Source organism: Silene latifolia, chromosome 1 (assembly GCF_048544455.1).
Source record: "Silene latifolia isolate original U9 population chromosome 1, ASM4854445v1, whole genome shotgun sequence".
NCBI lineage: Eukaryota > Viridiplantae > Streptophyta > Magnoliopsida > Caryophyllales > Caryophyllaceae > Silene > Silene latifolia.
Window position 1 is genome coordinate 55,117,213 of NC_133526.1, and position 17,525 is coordinate 55,134,737.

The following is a 17,525-nucleotide window of genomic DNA, read 5'->3' on the forward strand; positions in this document are numbered from 1 at the left end:
CATTCTTGAAATAACTCGGTGAATCACTAAGACCCAAAGCGTCACCCATTTCCTTAAAGGATATGCGCCTACTAACATTAGCTAGGCGGAACTCGATGTTTTCCATAGTCTCAACCTTGTTAACTTTCAAAGAACTCAAAAATTCTAAGGTAAGGGAGGGGTATGTCAATTCTTTTGACTCAAACAATTTTTCCAACCCCATGGCTTTAAAGAAGGCTCTAGTTTGCTCAAGGACACCCAAATTATCTAAGGCATCTTCACAAATAAACTTGGTGGATAGAAATGATTTACTAGTAAACTTGGCAAAAGTGTCCCTATGGGATTTGGAAATGAAAATTACCTCCGGATAGTTCGAAAGTTGATCAATTTCCGTAGTAGTAGATGTTGTTGCTCCCATGGGAGGTTGTTGTTGTTGCACTTCCAAGTTTGGGCTAGATACCACCATAGCCAATGCTTTCTTTGCTTGAAGACTCTTTTGCCTTGATGAAAGTGTCTTTGCCTTTGGTGCCTTTGTTGCTCCTTTTGTCCTTGCCATTGATGATTAAACCAAGAAAGGAGTGAAAAATCTTCAATTTGTAGTGTACCCAAATCGATTTAAAGGTGAAAGTCTTTGCCTTTATGAAGTCAAAAATCGACTCAAAGGTTGAAGATTTTATGCTTGGTTTTGATTTTTATTGAAAAAGGAGTGATTGATTTGTTGTTAAAAGGATGTTTTGATTTGATTTTGGTGAATGTTGTTGAGGAATTTTGTTTTTGTGATGGAGAGGATGAGGGTATTGGAGTTATGGGGTTTATGAGTAGTGTTTTGAATGAGGAAATGAAGAAATGAATGTGGGAGGGGGTTTATAATAAACCCGAAATATTTGAAATGCAGGGGGAAGACGGGCGGATTTCCTTCGGGATGCCCGGATTCTGCCTATTCTGGGTTTCAAAATTCTCGCCTAAAGACGGGCGGATTTGGAAATGCGGGACGGGCGTCTTTCAGAGGAGCCGGGCGGATTCCTTTACAGGGATTTTTCTTGTTTTCCTCAGCCAAAAAGACGGGCGTCTTTCAGTGAAGACGTGCGACTTTTTGAAGACGGGCGGATTCTAATGCAGGACGTCCGGATTTGCTGTCAGTCACAAAATTTCAAAAGTTCAGCTCAGAGGGACGGGCGTCTTCTGCCCAATATGTCCGGATTGCCTGAAGACGGGCGGATTCTCCTGAATCCGCTCGGATTCGACCCCTTTTACCCGGATTCAGTTCCATCCGTGTACTATGCATATCCCTTGCATTTTTCATTCTTCTTCATCTCGTGTTCTCCCTTGCGGGGGCACTACTAAGGCATGAATAGCCTAGGCAATTGCTATCCCCACACTAAGCTAAAGCACTACACATTAATTGAAATTATTAGTCCCTCCCTCACTTCTCTCAAACATGACAATTATCTTGATCAAAGTATAAAAATTCAAAAATAACAAAAAAAAAATGCAATACAAGAATTGAAATGCGAGTTAGGGAGTTAGAAATATTTACAAATGGTGGTTTAGGGAGGACTCCACCAAACTCTCATTCTTGATGAGATGTCAAGGGGGGCATGTCCAAGGTCTTTTTGATGTTGCTCAACACCTTGAAGAAATAATCAAAAGCTTGTTCATTATCGTGATAAAGTTCTTCAATAGTCCTTTGCCCTTGTTGTCGGTCTTGATCGATAGCATTTCCAATGTAGGGATTGAAAATCTCTTCAAACTCGTCGTCCCAAAGACCACAAACTTCATCCACTTGATTACTAAAGATCTCTTGAGTTGATAGAGACAACTCTCTCAATTTATTGTCTTGGCCAATAAGGCCATCCTCTTCTTCTTTGCTTGACTTTGATGAGCTTTGCAAGCTCTCCTTGTTACAATTCACTTTCTCTTTGAATGGAGCATCTTCAATTTTGTTCTTCCATTGGAGTTCCGACTTCTTCCTATCATCCTTCCGGCTATAATGATCAATCATAAAACATGGTTCATGCAAACGTGGAGCTCTTATAGTCTTGTCAAGATTAAAAGTTATACTCTCATCTACCACTTCTAGAGTGAGCTCTCCATGTTTTACATCAATCACCGCACCCGCGGTGTGTAAGAAAGGTCTTCCTAGGATGATTGGAATGTTGGAGTCTTCTTCCATATCAACAATGACAAAGTCCACCGGGATGAAAAACTTCCCAACTCGTGCGGGAACATCTTCCCATATCCCTAATGGTGTCTTCGTCGATCTATCGGCCATTTGGAGTGTGATATTGGTGCATTTAAGTTCTCCCATCCCCAACCTTTTACTCACCGAGTACGGCATAACAATCACACTAGCCCCTAGATCACATAAGGCTTTGTTGATTGTGGTGTCGCCAATGGTACACGATATTGAGAAGCTTCCCGGATCCTTGAGTTTTGGAGGTGAACTCCCTTGAAGTATTGCACTACTCAACTTAGTGAAGGCGATAGTCTCAAGTTTCCGAATCGACTTCTTTTTTGTGACGATGTCTTTCATGTATTTTGCATAGGCCGGCACGTGATTGATGATGCGATCCCGCTAAGTGTTCACAAATTAAGATGTGGTCGTTGGTCACGGTCGAATCAAAACACAATTTATAGCTTAACAAGCAACTCTACAATTAGTAAAGAGGCAAGTAAAGGTCGGATCCCAAGGGACGGGAGTTGAAATGAGATTTCTATTGTAACTAGTGGTGTCTAAGGGGTGTCACAAATTGGGTTGATGTAGAAGGTTACTAAACTAGAATAACAATGAAAATAAACAAGCAAGATGAATAAAAAGGGGTGTAAACAATTGATTAAAGGCACTAGGGTGTCATGGGATCATAGGGGAATCATGGGATATGATCATACAAACATGTTCTCAAATTATAAGCAAGCAATTATTGTTGTGATGGATTGAGTTGGGTTATATCTTACAATCCTAGGAAAGTTTGGGTCCCGGAGCCGAATCGATTAGATTGTACAACACCTACAAGTCGACTTAATCTTCCCTACTCAACAACATGCATGGTCTAATGAGACTCGAGTTGGGTTATGTCTTACAAGTCTCATTGAAAGGATAGGAGATGATAGTAAATGCAAGGATTCATAGGCTTAGCATTTCATCAAATATAACATGTGCATGAGTTGAGATCAAAACAAGCAAGCAAATAAAACATGAAAGCATATTAATTTAACCATGAATCATTCCCCATGTTGGTTTCCCCTAATCACCCATTAACCCTAGCTAAGAGACTACTCACTCATTATCATGTTGATCATGCTAGCAAGGTTGTCAATCATACCAACAATATGAAACATGATGAATAAATGAAAGTAATTAACAATAATTAAAAAGGGATTAAGAGATTATACCTACTAATGATTCCAATAATAAAGCAAGAATAATAGAAGTACTTGAATGCTAGATTGAGAGGTTGTCAATCTCCCAATAATAACCCAAATAATCTTCAATTACCCAAAATAAAGGATGAACAAAAGAGAGATTAAAGAACTAAAACTTGGATTAAAACTTGATTAATACTTGATTACAATATTGAAGAGAGATTTGATTGATATTAACTACACTAATTATTGATAAGAAGAACATGCTCCTCTAATTAGCCTAATGGGGTATTTATAGTGAAAATTAGGGAGGATGCATTAGGGTTAACTAAGGGCTAAACTAGTAATTACACTTTTTAAGTTGAGCAAGGAGGACCCGGTATTTTCTGAGAGAAGGGCTTCTCTTTTCGTAGCTTGAAGAAGACAATCCGTGTTGTGAAGAAATCCGGGCGGAATAAGGTCGGGACGGCCAGATTTGGGCGGTGGAATCCGATCGGATTCTGGGGAATCCGGTCGGATTGTTGAGGGGGAATCCGAGCGGATTCTGGCACGGGACGCTCGGATTGTGCAGAGGCTGGACGGGCGGATTGTTGACAATCCGCTCGGATTGTCGATCGAGATAGTAACTTCTTCTTTTCTTCCCTTTTCTTCATAAATTCCTTGGGGATTTCCTTGGGGACTCAAGGATCATTCCTCAACATTGCTCTTCTACTATGATATGTACAAAGGCCTTCTAATCTTGTCTCTCCTTGATGCTTGGTCATTGAATTCGATCAATTTAGTCTCGTTTTGCAATGAAAATGCAAGATTCTTACTCCTTTCCTACCAAGGGATCAAAATCTCAAAGAATATGCAAAACAAAGAACTAAAGATAAGAAATGACCCAAATAAGCACTAAAAAGCATGGAAACAAGGCTAATTCGGGGGCTAAATATGCGCCAATTATGGTCACATCAAATATCCCCAAACCGAACCTTTGCTCGTCCCGAGTAAAGAGGTGACAAAGACTAGGACCAATACTAACCTATCCTAATAATATAGCCGATATGAGACAATTAGCGGGTCTCACTCCGCCCCTTCAACTCACAACAAGACAACCATGAGGTAGGATGCCTTCTTGCAAGGCAAGGTGGGTCTTGCCAAAATGGCGACACATCCAAACATTAAGCACACAAAAACACATAATGGATGCATCTACAAAAAGAATAGCCACTTTCCTCATCTAAGTGGCGGAAATTACCTACAAGGGAAGCAATTCAAGGGTACACAATCCTTCATAGATGCAATTTGTTCAAACTACTAAGCCTAGAAGGATACCAATAAATCACCTCCAAAATGTGTCAAGCTAGGGTACCTTTGTCCTCAATCGTTAAATGCTTTTGTCAAGAGTAGACTCCCTATGGTGTTAGAAACACTGAAGGATCGCGGAATTCCCCCTCTTGCCTAGACAAGAAGAAGGGTCGTCCCCTCTCTACCATGCACAAAAATGGATACGATGGAAAAGGGATCAATAGAATTTGAGTTTCATTTGGGAGTTTGCTTTGTTTTTGTTTTCCCCCCAATTTCTTGTGGCATATAACATTTGAGAACACTTTCTTTGCCATTTCTTTTTTATTTTTGGCATTTCAATACTTGACAACTTTCAAATTTTTGCATTTTCTTTTTGAACATTTTCAAAGTCACCCCAATTAGTAACGAGGGTGCCTTGTATTTGAAGCTTAGGAGTTCTATTTTTGCTCCTCTTTTCATTTGATGCATTTTTGCAAACTTTCTTTCACTTTTCATTTCATTGAACTCAAATTGATTTCTTTTTGTGCCCATTCCCTTTGATGACAAAAATGTATGGTAGAACATGGATGAATGATGGTTGCATGGTTTCAAGGGTCACCTTGGAATAAACGGTAGCCAAGGAGTTATCACACCACAAGGTACTCTTGACTAGGCCTTAATCCATGGGTCAAAGGATACTAGCATGACACATCCTAGGGTGTTTTACATGTATTCTAACAAGCAAAGTCTTAAGAAGAAAAAGCATCTACTAGGGCCTATATACACTTGTCAAGCTTCCCAAATAGACGGTTTCACAAAATTTTTCTAACATGCAAACTACATGCCATGATGCAACTACCATATAAACATCCTAATGCATATGATTCTATCAACTAATATGACATATAATCTAAATGCAAGTCATAGATTCACATTGTTATACCGCATCAATCAAAATAAAGCCACATAGTCATTAACATAAAGAGGAAAAAGGAGATTGGAAAGATCATACCATGCGGTCTTCAATATCCTCATGTCTCGGATGTGGCGTAGTCAATCAATGTGAACAAGGATAAAACAAACACAATATATACAAGACAATATATACAAAGGAAATGAACTTGTTTTTGGATTTTTCAATTTTTTCAATTTTTATGATTTTTGAGATTTTTCAATTTTTATGGGTTTTTTGAATAAGAGTTAAATGTTAGAATTCCCAACCCCACACTAATATGGGCATTGTCCTCAATGGCCAAAATGATGGAAATTATGCAAAGATGATGCATGATTTCTATACTAAATGCAATCTATACTAAGCTACACTACATGATGCATGGTTTTTTTGTTATGACGGAGAGGATAATTTAGATTACCTCTCGTTGCGTATGCATTAACTTCCCCAAACCGAGTGAGACACTATTGCTAATGTCCAAGGATGGGTATAGTTCATGCACACACTATGCTATGCATGAAGCCAATTTGTCATTTTGGATTTTACAAATGGGAACAATAGAATAAGAACACCTCAATGGTACCGAGGTGTGAGTCCTTTGATGGGGCTAGGACTACTCCAACAATGATCAAAATTAAATAAAATACAAAGAGATGTAGACAAACCATGGGAGTGTAGGAGTCTCCAAGGCTTGCTAGTCTTCCATCATGCTATCATCATCACCACTTCCCTCATGAGAAGTGGTCACATTGCCACTTTCCTTGTCATTTGCTTCTTCACTTTCTTCCTCATCTTGTTCATCATCATCTTCACCATTTCTTTCTCCATCTTCACTTGCATCTTACTCAATATTATCATCAACTTCTTCATCATTTCCAACAACCTCATTGTCTCCCACCACGTCCCTAGATGCACCCGGAAATAAGGCTTCTCTATCCGCCCAACTAGGCAAAGGACAAGATGGATCAAGGAGTCCTTGCCTAGCTAGATGTAGGAGGGGTGGATATTGAGCCAAATACGCATTTTTCCGATCTTCATGGGCTTGCTTGTGCATTGCTTGCATGAGAAGAGTCACATAGTCTTTCCCAATTTCAATTCCTTCCGGCTTGAACTCTTCATACTCAAAGGGGTAAGGTGGTATGAAAATGGAAGAGGAGGGGGTTTCAAGATCACCCTTTTGTTGTTGAATGATATACTCGGCTTCTTCGGAAAGGGGAAGTAGATAATTGGTCCGGTGGACACTTAGGCGACAAATCTTCGAGGGCAAGGTGAACGATCTAGCTTCACTAGTTAGCCATCCATACTTAGTGTCAAGGGGGTTATGGGCAACCCACTTGAACTTGTTAATCATAATATGCATATCAATAAGATGGCCACCTTCCTTTGCTTTGTACTTCTTATCCTTATTGAAATTAGGATCAAAGTGCTTAGCTAGGACCGTGACTAGGCCGCCATTGACAATAACGGTCGTGCCCTTCTTCCCACTATCAACATTGAGCCATCTATCAACCAATAGCCTCAAAGAATTGTAAGGCTTGGTGTGAATTCTTCCGATATTCAAAGCCGATTCAAGGAGAATAAAATCAAGTCTTGTGAAATGATTGGTGTCTTTCCTAGCAATTATGGTATTTCCCACAACCTTGTGCCATACTCTTATGCCCGGATGATGGACCAAAAGAGCACGACATGCATGAAAATCCTCAAATTTCTTCCCGGAGATTGCCTCCCAAAGAGGCTCGGGGTCATACTTTCCATAATGCTTAAGATAACTCGATTCATCACTAAGACCCAAAATTTCACCTAATTCCGTAAAGGTAATGCGTCTACTAACATTAGCTAGACGAAACTCGAGATTTTCTCTATTCTCAACTTTGGTGACTTTCAAAGAACTTAAAAATTCCAAGACAAGGGAGGGGTATGTCAATTTCTTTGTTTCAAACAATTTCTTCAACCCCATGGCTTTGAAAAAGGCTTTTGTTTGTTCAAGAACACCCAATTTTTCCAAGGCATCTTTACATATGAATTTGGTGGATTGAATAGATTTCATAGCAAACTTGACAAAGGTATTTCTATGGGTATCGGAAATAAAAGTTACCTCCGGATAATGCAAAAGTTGATTAATTACCGGAGTAGAAGATGTTGATGGTCCCATAGAAGGTTGTTGTTGTTGTTGCACTTCCAAGTTTGGTGTTGCCACCACCATAGCCAAAGCTTTCTTTGTTTGAAGAGCCTTTTTTGCCTTTGTGAGAGTGCCTTAGCCTTTGGTGCCTTTGTTGCCTTTGTTGCTCCCTTAGTCCTTGCCATTGATGAGCTTAACCAAGAAAAGAGTGAAAAATCTTCAATTTGTAGTATGCCCAAATCGATTTGAAGGTGAAAGGCTTTGCTTTTATGAAAACAAAAATCGACTCAAAGGTTGAAGATTTTGTTCTTGGTTTTGATTTTTGTTGAAGATGGAGTGATTAATTTGTTGTTGGAAGGATGGTTTGATTTGATTTTGGTGAATGTTGTTGAGGGTTTTTGTTTTTATGATGGAGAGGATGAGGGTTTTGATGTTATGGGTAGTGTTTATGAATGAATGAATGAATGAAGGTGGGAGGGGTTTTAAAGAGACCGAAAATTTCAAAACTGCAGGAGCAATCCGTGCGGATTAGGCTCAATCCGTGCGGATTCTGCTTCTTCTACCTTTGCAAAAACTCGCCTAAAGACGGGCGGATTTGGTACAATCCGCTCGGATTTGCTGAACACGGGACGGGCGGATTTTTCCAAAGACGGACGGATTTCTGTCCGAGAGAAATTTGCTTGTTTTCCTCACGCAAAGACGGGCGTCTTTCTCACAAGACGGACGGATTCTTCAGGACGGGCGGATTTTCAGAAATCCGCTCGGATTCTTTAACAGTCAAGAAAATCTCAAAATTCAGCTCAGTTCAAGACGGGCGTCTTTCCTGCAGGACGCTCGGATTGCATAAGACGGGCGGATTCTTGGGAATCCGCTCGGATTCTTCCCCTATGTACACGGATTCAGTTCCACCCGTGCACAGCGCATTCCCTTTATCATTCTTCCATTCTTTCTTTCAAGTCTTGTGGTCTTCATTGTGGGGGCACTACTAAGGCAAGGATAGCCTAGGCAATTGCCATCCCCACACTAAGGTAAGGCACTACACATCAATTGAAATTGTTAGTCCCTCCCTCACTTCTCTCTTACATGACAATTATTTTGATCAAAGTAAATAAAAATCCAAAGATGACAAAAATGCAATACAAGAATTGAAATGTAAGTTAGGGAGTTAGAAATATTTACAAGGGGTGGTTTAGGGAGGACTCCACCAAACTCTCATTCTTGATGAGATGTCAAGGGGGCATGTTCAAGGTGTTGTTGATGTTGCTCAACACCTTGAAGAAGTAATCAAAAGCTTGTTCATTATTATGGTAGAGGTCCTCAATAGACCGTGGCCTTTGTTGTTGATCATGATCGATGGCATGCCCAATGTAGGGATTAAAAATCCCTTCAAATTCGTCGTCCCAAAGACCACAAACTTCATTGAGTTGATCATTGAAAATCTCTTGCTTAGATGGAGACAACTCTCCCAATTTCTTCTCTTGGCCAATGAGGCCATCCTCTTCTTCCTTGGTTGATTTTGATGAGCTTTGCAAGCTCTCCTTGTTACTATTCACTTGCTCTTTGAATGGAGCATCTTCAACTTTCTTCCTCCATTGGAGTTCCGATTTCTTCCTTTCATCTTTTCAGCTATAATGATCAATCATGAAACATGGCTCATGCAAACGAGGAGCTCTCATAGTCTTGTCAAGATTAAAAGTTATGCTTTCATCTCCCACTTCTAGAGTGAGCTCTCCATGTTTCACATCAATCACCGCACCGGCGGTGTGTAGGAAAGGTCTTCCTAGGATGATTGGAATGTTGGAATCTTCCTCCATATCAACAATGACAAAGTCCACCGGGATGAAAAACTTCCCAATTCGCACGGGGACATCTTCCCATATCCCTAACGGTGTCTTCGTCGATCTATCGGCCATTTGGAGTGTGATGTTGGTGCATTTAAGCTCTCCCATCCCCAACCTTTTACTTACCGAGTACGGCATGACACTCACACTAGCCCCTAGATCACATAAGGCTTTGTTGATCGTCGTGTCGCCAATGGTACACGGTATTGAGAAGCTTCCCGGATCCTTTAACTTTGGAGGTGAACTCCCTTGAAGTATTGCACTACTCACCTTAGTGAAGGCGATAGTCTCAAGTTTCCGGATTGACTTCTTCTTTGTGAGGATATCTTTCATGTATTTCGCATAGGCCGGAACGTGATTGATTAATTCCGTGAAAGGAATTGAGACTTCTAAATTCTTCACAATTTCCATGAACTTTCCAAGTTGATCATCAAATTTGGGCTTGGCTTGACGACTTGGAAAAGGAAGTCTAATCACAATGGGCTCCTTCTCCTTGGCCTTGTCTTCATTTTTCTTTGAACTTTCTTCTTTTGATGATTCTCCATCTTTGGAGTTTTGCACAATTTCTTCCTTTTCACTAACTTCCACAACTTCATCCTCAACTTGCTTCTTTGGTGCTTCATACCTTGTACCACTTCTCAAGTGAATGGCACTAACCGTTTCATGTCTAGGGGGATTACTTTGAGGTGGTAATTGCCCCTTTTGTCTTTGTGAGCTTGAAGATGCTAGTTGAGTCAATTGTGTTTCCAACATCTTGGTGTGAGCTAGAATGTTGTTGATGGTGGTTTCTTTTGCGTGGCTATCTTTTTGCATTTGGGTGAAAAATTCTTGTTGATTCTTTTGCATTTGGAGGACCGCTTTTTGAACATCAAAACCTTGATCATTTTGGTGATTGTATGGATTTTGATTTTGGTAACCTTGGTTTTGATTGTAAAAGGGTCTTTGATTTTGGTTTCTCATGGGTGGTGGAGTGTATGTTGTTTGAGGGTTTTGAACATTTTGGATTTTGTATGAGAGATTTGGATGGAACTTGGTATTTTCATTGTAAAAATTTGAATAAGGGGTACCACTTTTATATGTTTGGAAAGCATTAACTTGTTCGGTTGTTCCCCTACACTCACTTGGGTCATGACCCAAAGTTCCACAATTCTCACATATCCCACTTGGGATTGATGAGGATGCCGTCATGGCATTGACATGATGCTTTGATGATTTTGAGTTTTCCTCAAGTCTAGCCATAGCTTGTTCAAAATTCAAGTTGATTGTATCGATATGGGAGCTTAGTTGGGCACCAAATTGAGTAACGGCGTCCACTTCATACTTTCCTCCTCTAGTAGCCTTGCGAGGCCTACTATATTGTGAATTGTGGATTGCCATCTCTTCAATTTTGCTCCAAGTTTGGTTGTCATCAACCTCGGTGAACATCCTATTCGATCCCATATTGAGAATGTTCCTAGAATCTTCATATAAACCATTCCAAAATTGTTGCACCAAAAACCATTCGCTAAGTCCATGGTGAGGACATGAGCGACAAATTCCCTTGAACCGTTCCCAAACTTCATACAAAGACTCTTCATCCCTTTGCTTAAAACCCGTAATTTGAGCTCTTAGCATGTTGGTCTTTTCCGGTGGGTAGAATTTTTTGTAGAAAGCTAGAGCCAACTTCTTCCAAGAATCTATTCCAAGGGTGGCCTTATCAAGACCCTTCAACCATTGCTTTGGGGTGCCGATTAAGGAAAAAGGAAATAAGACCCATCTAATTTGGTCTTGAGTCACGCCCGTTTGAGAGATAGCATCACAATAATCGCAAAAGGTTTCCATATGAGAATGAGGATCCTCACTAGGCATCCCCCCAAATTGGCTCCTCTCAACTAGTTGGATGAAGGCGGACTTGGCAATAAAATTTCCGGTGAGATGTTGCGATGTAGGAGTACCATTCGGTAGATTCTCCTCGGTGGGTACGGAGTATGACGAGAATTTTGGCATTGTAGGTGGATTTTGTGGGGTATTGTGTAATGGGTTTTCTTCTCCCTCTATTGCGAAAGGATTGACAAACTCACTACTGGGTTGAACAACTTCACCAACACCTCTCAAATTCCTCCTAACAAGTCTCCTATTGTTCGTCAAGGTTCTTTCGATTTCACGGTCAAAAGGTAACAAATCACTTTGTAACCTTCTAGACATGCAAAATATCAAACAACTCAAAAACAATTAGAACAAACCTTGAGGAGTGTTACTTCCTCAAGGTGAAGAAAGACACAACTAATAACAATAAAAAGAAATCTAAGTCAAACAAACACCGTCCCCGGCAATGGCGCCATTTTTGATGCGATCCCGCTAAGTGTTCACAAATTAAGATGTGGTCGTTGGTCACGGTCGAATCAAAACACAATTTATAGCTTAACAAGCAACTCTACAATTAGTAAAGAGGCAAGTAAAGGTCGGATCCCAAGGGACGGGAGTTGAAATGAGATTTCTATTGTAACTAGTGGTGTCTAAGGGGTGTCACAAATTGGGTTGATGTAGAAGGTTACTAAACTAGAATAACAATGAAAATAAACAAGCAAGATGAATAAAAAGGGGTGTAAACAATTGATTAAAGGCACTAGGGTGTCATGGGATCATAGGGGAATCATGGGATATGATCATACAAACATGTTCTCAAATTATAAGCAAGCAATTATTGTTGTGATGGATTGAGTTGGGTTATATCTTACAATCCTAGGAAAGTTTGGGTCCCGGAGCCGAATCGATTAGATTGTACAACACCTACAAGTCGACTTAATCTTCCCTACTCAACAACATGCATGGTCTAATGAGACTCGAGTTGGGTTATGTCTTACAAGTCTCATTGAAAGGATAGGAGATGATAGTAAATGCAAGGATTCATAGGCTTAGCATTTCATCAAATATAACATGTGCATGAGTTGAGATCAAAACAAGCAAGCAAATAAAACATGAAAGCATATTAATTTAAGCATGAATCATTCCCCATGTTGGTTCCCCCTAATCACCCATTAACCCTAGCTAAGAGACTACTCACTCATTATCATGTTGATCATGCTAGCAAGGTTGTCAATCATACCAACAATATGAAACATGATGAATAAATGAAAGTAATTAACAATAATTAAAAAGGGATTAAGAGATTATACCTACTAATGATTCCAATAATAAAGCAAGAATAATAGAAGTACTTGAATGCTAGATTGAGAGGTTGTCAATCTCCCAATAATAACCCAAATAATCTTCAATTACCCAAAATAAAGGATGAACAAAAGAGAGATTAAAGAACTAAAACTTGGATTAAAACTTGATTAATACTTGATTACAATATTGAAGAGAGATTTGATTGATATTAACTACACTAATTATTGATAAGAAGAACATGCTCCTCTAATTAACCTAATGGGGTATTTATAGTGAAAATTAGGGAGGATGCATTAGGGTTAACTAAGGGCTAAACTAGTAATTACACTTTTTAAGTTGAGCAAGGAGGACCCGGTATTTTCTGAGAGAAGGGCTTCTCTTTTCGTAGCTTGAAGAAGACAATCCGTCTTTGTGAAGAAATCCGGGCGGAATAAGGTCGGGACGGCGGATTTGGCGGTGGAATCCGAGCGGATTCTGGGAATCCGGTCGGATTGTTGAGGGGAATCCGAGCGGATTCTCGCACGGGACGCTCGGATTGTGCGAGGCCGGACGGGCGGATTGTTGACAATCCGCTCGGATTGTCGTCAAATATAGTAACTTCTTCTTTTCTTCCCTTTTCTTCATAAATTCCTTGGGGATTTCCTTGGGGACTCAAGGATCATTCCTCAACATTGCTCTTCTACTATGATATGTACAAAGGCCTTCTAATCTTGTCTCTCCTTGATGCTTGGTCATTGAATTCGATCAATTTAGTCTCGTTTTGCCATGAAAATGCAAGATTCTTACTCCTTTCCTACCAAGGGATCAAAATCTCAAAGAATATGCAAAACAAAGAACTAAAGATAAGAAATGACCCAAATAAGAACCAAAAAGCATGGAAACAAGGCTAATTCGAGGGCTAAATATGCGCCAATTATGGTCACATCAATTGATTAATTCCGTGAAAGGAATCGAGACTTCCAAATTCTTCACAATTTCCATAAATTTTCCAAGTTGGTCATCAAATTTGGGCTTGGCTTGACGACTTGGAAAAGGAAGTCTAATCACAATGGGCTCCTTCTCCTTGACCTTGTCTTCATTTTTCTTTGAAATTTCTTCTTTTGATGGTTCTCCATCCTTGGAGTTTTGCACAATTTCTTCCTTATCACTAGCTTCTACAACTTCATCCTCAACTTACTTCTTCGGCGCTTTATACCTTGTATCACTTCTCAAGTGAATGGCACTAACTGTTTCATGCCTTGGGGGATTACTTTGAGGTGGTAATTGCCCCTTTTGTCTTTGTGAGCTTGAAGATGCTAGTTGAGTCAATTGGGTTTCCAACATTTTGGTGTGAGCTAGGATGTTGTTAATGGTGATTTCCTTTACTTGACTATCTTTTTGCATTTGAGTGAAAAATTCTTGTTGATTCTTTTGCATTTGGAGGACCGCTTTTTGGACATCAAAACCTTGGTAATTTTGTTGATTGTATGGAGTTTGATTTTGGTAACCTTGGTTTTGGTTGTAAAAGGGTCTTTGATTTTGGTTTCTCGTGGGTGGTGGGGTGTATGTTGTTTGAGGGTTTTGAACATTTTGGCTTTTGTATGAGAGATTTGGATGGAATTTGGTGTTTTCATTGTAATAGTTGGAATAAGGGGTACCACTCTTGTATGCTTGGAAAGCATTTACTTGTTCATTTGTTCCCCTACATTCACTTTGGTCATGTCCCAAAGTTCCACAATTCTCACATATCCCACTTGGGATTGATGAAGATGCCGTCATGGCATTAACATGATGTTTGGTGATTTTGAGGCTTCTTCAAGTCTAGCCATAGCTTTTTCAAACTTCAAATTGATTGTGTCAATGTGAGCACTAAGTTGAGCACCCAATTGAGTAATGGAGTCCACTTTATGCTTTCCTCCTCTAGTAGCCTTGCGAGGTCTACTATATTGTGAGTTATGGACCGCCATTTCCTCAATTTTGTTCCATGTTTGATTGTCATCAACTTCGGTGAACATTCCATTTGATCCCATGTTGAGAATGTTCCTTGAATCTTCATATAGACCGTTCCAAAATTGCTGTACCAAGAACCACTCACTAAGTCCATGGTGAGGACATGAGCGACAAATTCCCTTGAACCGCTCCCAAGCTTCATACAAAGATTCTTCATCCCTTTGCTTAAAACCCGTAATTTGAGCTCTTAGCATGTTAGTCTTTTCCGGTGGGTAGAATTTTTTGTAGAAAGCTAGAGCCAACTTCTTCCAAGAATCAATTCCGAGAGTGGCCTTATCAAGGCCCTTCAACCATTGTTTCGCGGTGCCAATTAGAGAAAAAGGAAATAAGACCCATCGAATTTGGTCTTGAGTTACACCGGTTTGAGAAATCGCATCACAATAGTCACAAAAGGTTTCCATATGAGAATGAGGGTCTTCACTAGGCATCCCCCCAAATTGGCTCCTTTCGACTAATTGGATAAATGCGGATTTAGCAATAAAATTTCCGGTTAGATGTTGTGGTGTGGGAGTACCGTTGGGTAGGTTCTCCTCGGTGGGTACGGAATGTGATGAAAACTTAGGCATTGTGGGTTGATTGTGTGTTGTATTTTGTGTTGGGTTCTCCTCACCTTCTCTTGCAAAAGGGTTGATGAACTCAATAGTTGGTTGAATATCTACAACCTCACCAATACCTCTCAAATTTCTCCTAGCAAGTCTTCTATTGGTTGTCAAAGTTCTTTCAATTTCACGATCAAAAGGTAACAAATCACCTTGTGACCTTCTAGACATGCAAAATATCAAACAACTCGAAAACAATTAGAACAAACCTTGAGGAGTTTTACTTCCCCAAGGCAAAGAAAGACGAAACTAATAACAATATAAGAAAATCTAAATCAAGATAACACCGTCCCCGGCAACGGCGCCATTTTTGGTCGGAAACTAAATCTTTTCGGTAACTTGTCGTTAGGAGCACCTAGACCAAAACACAATTTATAACTTCACAAACAACTCTACAATTAGTAAAGAGGCAAGTAAAGGTCGGATCCCAAGGGACGGGAATTGAGAAGAGATTTCTATTGAAACTAGTGGTGTCTTAGGGGTGTCACAATTGGGTTGATGTAGAAGGTCACTAAACAAAATAGCAATGAAAGTAAACAAGCAAGATGAATTAAAAGGGTTGTAAACAATTGATAAAAAGCACTAGTGTGTCATGGGGTCATAGGGGAATCATGGGAATTGATCATACAAACATGTTCTCAAATTATAAGCAAGCAATTATTGTTGTGATGGATTGAGTTGGGTTATATCTTACAATCCTAGGAAAGTTTGGGTCCCAGAGCCGAATCGATTAGATTGTACAACACCTACAAGTCGACTTAATCTTCCCTAATCAACAACATGCATGGTCTAATGAGACTCGAGTTGGTATATGTCTTACAAGTCTCATTGAAAAGATAGGTGATGGGTAAAAAATGCAAGGATTCATAGGCTCGTATTTCATCAAATATAACATGTGCATGAGTTGAGATGAAAACAAGCAAGCAAATAAACCATGAAACTATATTAATTTAAGCATGAATCATTCCCCATGTTGGTTTCCCCTAATTACCCATTAACCCTAGCTAGGTGACTACTCACTCATTATCATGTTGATCATGCTAGCAAGGTTGTCAATCATACCAACACAGTAAAACATGATGAATAAATGAAAGTAATTAACAATAATTAAAAAGGGATTAAGAGGATTATACCTACTAATGATTCCAATAATAAAGCAGGAATAAAAGAAGTACTTGATGCTTGATTGAGAGGTTGTCAATCTCCCAATAATAACCCAAATAATCTTCAATTACCCAAAATAAAGGATGAACAAAAGAGAGATTAAGGAAATAAAACTTGTATTAAAACTCGATTAATTATTGATTACAAAACTAAAGAGAGATTTGATTGATATTATCTACTCTAAGAATTGATAAGAAGAACATGCTCTTCTAATTAGACTAATGGGGTATTTATAGTTGAAATTAGGTGGATGCATTAGGGTTAACTAAGGCTAATTTAGTAATTACAGTTTTTAGATTTGAGCAGGGAAACGCCGGTATTTTTCGAAGGAAGGGCATCTTTCATTGAAGCTTGAAGAAATGGATTTTGCGCTGGACTGGAATCCGTGCGTCTTAGGCTCGGGACGGGCGGATTTGTGAGGCTCTGTCCGGGCGTCTTCAAGGGAATCCGGGCGTTTTCTGGGCTTGCTGCCCGGGCGTCTTTGGGAGAAGACGCCGGATTGTGGAGGTGGAGGACGGGCGTCTTCAGGACAATCCGCTCGGATTGCTGGACAACTTCACTTCTTTCTTCTTTTCTTCCTTTCCTTCATAAAATCCTTGGGGATTTCCTCGAGGATGGAAGGATCCTTTCGCGTCATTGACCAACTATTATAATATGTACAAAGGCCTTCTAATCTTGTCTCTCCTTGATGCTTGGTCATTGAATTCAATCAATTTAGTCTCATTTTGCCATGAAAATGCAAGGTTTGCACTCCTTTCCTACCAAGGACACAAAACCTCAAAGAATATGCAAAACAAAGAACTAAAGACAATAAATGACCCAAATATGCACTAAAAAGCATGGGAACAAGGCTAATTCGGGGACAAAATATGCGCTAATTATGGTCACATCAAGACTCCTGGGACCTTTACTTTGATGGGGCATCAAACTTAAGAGGATTTGGAATAGGATTGTTGCTCATTTCTCCTAAAGGTGAGCATACACCAATTTCTGTCAAGCTCGACTTCGAGGTGACAAATAACGCTGCAGAATACGAAGCTTGTCTCATTGGACTACAAGCGGCAGTGAGCTTAGGTATTAAAAACCTCCGAGTACATGGG

At 39.8% G+C, this 17,525-nt stretch overlaps 2 non-coding genes across 2 annotated transcripts; both read left to right on the plus strand.

The window, feature by feature from the left end:
- Positions 1–11,030: 11,030 nt before the first annotated feature.
- LOC141619050 (small nucleolar RNA R71) lies at positions 11,031–11,137 on the plus strand. Its single transcript, XR_012531576.1, has one exon. It is a non-coding gene; the product is annotated as a small nucleolar RNA R71 (small nucleolar RNA).
- A 3,612-nt stretch (positions 11,138–14,749) lies between these two features.
- On the plus strand, positions 14,750–14,856 carry LOC141625246 (small nucleolar RNA R71). Its single transcript, XR_012535040.1, has one exon. It is a non-coding gene; the product is annotated as a small nucleolar RNA R71 (small nucleolar RNA).
- Positions 14,857–17,525: the final 2,669 nt, after the last annotated feature.